Raw genomic sequence first — 6,000 nt, 5'->3', positions numbered from 1 at the left:
AAGTGTGAGTATCAAAGGAAAAGCTTGCAGGGTGCTGGGGATGTGGGTTTAAATCTTTGCTCCTTCAGACACTTGGCAGAAGCAAGCAGGCCACTGTTCCACAGTAGCATCTATTTATGAGCAAACATTGACGGAAGCTGCTGCTGTTTGCAGCATCTCCATCACTGGTGGCAGAGAATGGCCTCTTTCAATGCCGCGATGCTCCCTGTTAAACCCAGGCTGACCTTGCTCCCACCCTGTGGGGTCAAGGCAGCCTTGTCAGCAGCCTTATGAAACAGTGGGTGAGGCTTGCAGACAGATTGTTCTCACTCCTCATTTGTTCCAAGAGGAATTAAAGGAGGCCTCCCACAACCGGGCTCTCTCCACCACACCAACATCCCCTTGCTCCTCCCCCTGCAGCCCACACCCACACAAATAAAAGTAACTCATTGTGAGCAGAGTGAGTGAGCTGAGCATAAGCTCACTTTGTTTCTGCTCTTGTACTGTTCAGCCAGCAGCTAGCAGCACCGTAGCCCCCCACACACACACACGGGCACACACACGCATACACAGAGGCACGCATACACACACTCACACACTTGCATCCATACATGCACACACACACACACAGGTACACGCACATCTACACATACATACACACATGTGCGTACATGCACACACACATACACATGCACGCAAGCACATGAACACACGCACATACAAGCACATGCACCGATGCTCACACACACAGAGGCACACACTTACACAGATGCTCACAAATATAAGGATGCACACAAATGCATACACACCACACAGACACATGCACAAACACATACACACATGCATAACTGCACACACAGACATAAACGCACACACAAAACATATAGACTCACAGACTCAAAGGTTCTTTATTAGTCACATACACCAATTGGTGTAGTGAAATGCATATTGCCATTGCAGCACATAAAAAAAGAATACAGCATAACAAAAATAAAGACATTTAAACATAAAAAACATCCCCCCACAATGGTTCCCATTATGAGGGAAGGCACAAAGTCCAGTCCCCATCCCCATGTCCACCCATCGTCGGGCCTATTGAGGCCTCCGCAGTCTCCTTTACGGAGGCCCGATGATCCAAGCCGTTCTCGCCAGGTGATGGTGCTCCGGCGTCGGGAGAATCCTCTCAGCGGCATGGGAAACCTGGAACGGTTGCTTCCTTACCGACTCACACACACACCTGCATGTATAAAGACACAGAAACACACACAGCATCACACATAGTTTATTTATCTCATATACACCGTTTTTCTCTCTCATACTCACAGACAAATGCACATGCACACAAACACACATAATACCTAGTCACACACACCAACATAGCCACACACAGGAGCACAGTCATGCACACATACACAGCATGCATGCACACACATACTGCACATATGCCAACAAAGACACACAGGCACGACACGCCCCGACACATAAATACAGACGTAATCAGACAAGCACACTTTACACACACATACACAGAGGCATGCATACACACACTCACACACATGCATGCATACAATTCGGAAACTCCAAGCCGCTGTGTTCCTCTCTGTTCCGACGACGGAGTTTCGATCATCCCGGCGAGAGGGCTAGTACATCAGGCCAACCACGGGTGAACAAAGAGGAAGATGACTGAACTTTATTGCCTTCCATCACAATGAGAAACGTTGATTCCGCTGTGGTAGATGTTTATGTTAAATTCAATTGTGTATTGCGTTATTTTTATTCGTACGTCTATATGGTAACTCAAATTTTACTGTACCAATTGGTGTATGTGACAATAAATGTGCACTTAAACTTGAACATGAACTACACATGTGGTACATGCGTGCACACCACTGTCCATCCTCCAAAGCTAAAGCATTAAAACAGCCTCAGTGTGGTGACAACTGGTGCAGAGGAAGCAATAGGAGGAGGATGTGTGGAGATCAGGAACAATTATTTGACAAATGTTTGACAAATTACTGATCTGGAACACTTGAAGTGGCAGATTGGTTCAGAGTTCATCTCTCCCACCCTCGGCTCCATTGCAAATCACCAGTGCTGATACCACGAGGCTTTGGTATTGGGGGAGAGTATAAAATATACCTTATTCTGGTGACCCTCACCTGAGGAGAGACCCCCCAGATCACTCAAATTAGAATTAGAATTAGATTCCTTTATTCCTTTAATACCCCACAGATGAACAGCCCCCTCCCCCAAAAACATTGCCGGATGTCAGGGGTGTTATCAGGTGAAAGCCCCCTTGTATCAGAGACCATCTAGATTGGGAGAATATTCCTCATATTAGGGTTTCACTGTAGAAGGAGAATCCCTGCTCTTCTCCACCAACATCATGTGTGCTTATGGAGGCAGTGGCACAGCTAGTAGAACCACTGCCACACAATGCCATAGTCCTCGGTTCAATCTTGACTTTGAGTGCACCTATATGGAGTTGACCCAGTGGTATCAATCATCAAGGATCCCCATCCTCTGGGCCACGTCCTCCTCTCACTGCTCCTGTCAGAAGTCTGAAATCCCACACCACCAGCTTCAGGAACAGCTACTTTCCGACAACCGTCAAGTTCTTGAAACAACCTGAAACTAATCCTGCCTCAGCAACGGACCACTTGTTGCACTGCCATGGACTTGTTTTCTAATGGTGCTTTGCACTGTTGTCCTGATTTTTGCACTGTGGAAGAAATTAATTCAGAGGGAAATAAAAGGAAAAACGAAAAGTTACAGACTTCGCAGGTTTGCATCAAGAGACTTTATTGCATGATATCATGGAGAGATGGCTGTAGAAAACTGCTCACCAGTTCTCTGACTTCCAAGCAGAATTAGCCAAAAGTAAATAACTTTTGTTCACTTTTGTTAGATACTATATTACAAAAACATTTTATCACCACATGGGTACCAATTATTTCATTAGTCATAACATACCTTTCGCCTATGTTAATCTTATTCAACATCAGATGGTTAATACAAGTTAAACACAATACAAGGGCATCTTGACATTATTCTATCACATCTTCCAAGCTGCCCATGTCACCATCCCCATTTCGAGCCAATCATAAGCCTCCCGTTTACTGCAATATATTTACGCTACTAGCGGTAGGGGGCACGGGTGATCCACTGTATCTTCTCAGAAATGGGAACAAGCTTCGTTATCTCTTCCCATTTCATGTTTACATTTACCATTCACAATTCGTCACATTCCCATACTGGAGGTAATACGTCTAATCTTACTTTGCCGATTCCCATGAACCTCTGCACCTGGTCAAGCGAGAGCTGCCAATTGTCACATTCAAAACTCCCTTTCGTTACCTTGTTCAATTGCAATTAAATAAAGATGGATATTAATTTTTCTTCCACATGCACAATCTTTCCCTTTTCCTTCCAGATTTTATGTGCAATTTATGTTTTTGTATCCCGACCTGAAAAATCACCTATCCATTTTCTCTCGAGATGCTTCCTAACCTGCTGAGTTACTCCAACGCGTTGTGTCTATCTTTGGTACAAACCAGAATCTGCAGTTTCTTTTTATTACATTATGCTTTTGTGTGTGGTCTAAGTCTTTGTGCCGTTGATGCTGCAGCAAGCAAGATTTTCATTGTACCTGTACCTCACCATACTTGTGCATATAACAATAAATTTGACTTGACATGACTGAAGTACATGATTTCTCCAGCATGATTTCTGGTTTCCTCCCACATCCAAAAAACATGCAGTCAGCAGTAAATTACACCCTGTGTATAGATGGATGCTAGGATCTTGGAGTAGTTGACGGGAATGTGGGGAGATTAAAAATGTAATCAATGTAAGATTAAATGGGTGGTTGACAGTTGGGATGGGCTCATTAGACTGAAGGGCTTGTTTCTTAGATGTATCTCCCTTTGACTATGACTGTATAATTGGAACCAGTTGAATCTTCCAAAGCATGTAAAGTTTATCCTGATGCCATGAGAGAATTAATTCACTGCTCCATGTGGAGCAAGGTAGAAAGGCTAAAGCAAACTGGAATTATTTTAAAGAAACGCAAACATCATTGCTATGGAAACAGGCGGCCAGGCTGCCCCCGGTTGCCGGTGCCCTTTATGTTCTGACCTTTGATGGGTCTGTCTGATCCTCTCAGCTGGCCAGCTAGTTGATTTTTTACTGAAAGCTTAAAATAATTTGAATCCTATGAATCCCAGCATAAAATGTCTTTATTTCAAAACTCACGCACAATTAAACACGGTCTCTTCACTAATTAACAAGAAATAATAACCTTGCTGGTTCACTCGACCCCTGGGAAAATCTAGCGCTGTATGACTTGATGAATGGATATTGCAAGCCACAGACAGTTCATGTACAGACAGAGAGAGATACAGCATGGAAACAGGCCATTCAACCCACTGAGTCCATGCCGACCATCAAGCACCCATTTAACACCAATCCTACAGGAATCCTATCTTATCCTTCCCAATCTTATTCTCATCAACTCCCCATTGATTCTGCTGCTCACTACACACCAGTGGCTATTCACAGTGGCCAATTAGCCCACCAACTCAATTTGTAATCTTTTTGTTTGTGATTTTTAAACACTTTTTCTAAAAAACAAAACGGGGTCAGTGCTGGAGCAATTTTGGGCACCACATCTGAGGAAGGATGTGCTGGCTCTGGAGAGGACCCAGACGAGGTTTACAAGAATAATCCTAGGAATGAAAAGGTTAATCTATGTTGAGCGTTTGTCGCCACTAAAATGAAAAGCTCAAAAAAAAGGTGACATGAAGCGTTTAGCAACTGGGAGAAGGCGTAGCCCAAGTGGATTGAGCGAAGGTGTGATAGACTGGAGTTCTAAATTATAGAAGATTTAGTGGAATAGAACATCTCAATGCAACAGAAACGTAGAGATTCCGCAATAATATCATAAAATATTTACCTTTGTACCATCGTAATTAGCCTACAAACCTGTATGTCTTTGGAGTGTGGGACAAAACTGGAGCATCCGGCGAAAACCTACGCGGTCATGGGGGGAACAAACAAACTTCATGCAGACAGCACCCATTGTCAACCCGGGTCTCTGGCGCTGTAAGGCAGCAACTCTACCGCTGTGCCACAATGTTGCCTATAAATTGAGATAGGGAATAAAATTGGTTCTCACAGTATTTGTGCATCATTTTCATTTCACCATCAGTCCACATTTTATGCCATAAACACAAATTAAGTGGTTTTGAATAACAGAAAAATCGTGATGCAGTCGTTTTCTGGGAACTAACCTCTCCGTAGCACGGGGGTTACCTGTGCTTTTGTTGGACCTGTCTGTGCTGCTGAAGTGCTGGGAGAGCATTAGTTCAGTAGTGCAGAACTCCCTCAGCAGGATAACATGCACATTGCTTCAGTTTGCTGCCCTCTAACACAGAGGCAAGAGTTCTACCACGCAGTCACGCTGTTTAAGGTTGGTATGGGACTAATTACTCACACCCGCTGTCTAGGCTCAGAGGTAGAGAAATTCCACATTGAAAACCCCGGCATTCTTTATTCTTTGACTGGAGCAGACCAACTCTCAGAATACTAAATGTTCCAATCTCTTACGAAATCACGCCTTCATTGCGACGATGTGCAGGAAAATGTGATGAAAACAACCAAAAAATCCAAAATCTGGAGTCCAGATGGGGATGCGTGCAGCTCATTGTTGGAGAGGCCAGGGGGAAGGCAGCATTAATAGAACGATAAGTTGTAGCAGGCGTTTGCTCTCAGTCTGGCAGACGCTCGGGTTGCCGAGCTATGCCGCATACCCCCCACTGCCCGGCCACCACAACAGGCAAAGCACCTTTTAAAAAAAAGGCCCATCCCTCACTTAATATTGACCCTTAGGAAGTCACAGAATGAGGATGTTCATCGGCAGAATTAAATTCCAAATTGCCTCAATTGTTTTGCTTAATAACGGAGCTACCATTTACAAATTTGCAGACGACACCATCGTATGGGATGGATATCAAATAATGA

Source organism: Amblyraja radiata, chromosome 18 (assembly GCF_010909765.2).
Source record: "Amblyraja radiata isolate CabotCenter1 chromosome 18, sAmbRad1.1.pri, whole genome shotgun sequence".
Lineage (NCBI taxonomy): Eukaryota > Metazoa > Chordata > Chondrichthyes > Rajiformes > Rajidae > Amblyraja > Amblyraja radiata.
This window is presented reverse-complemented; position numbering follows the sequence as displayed.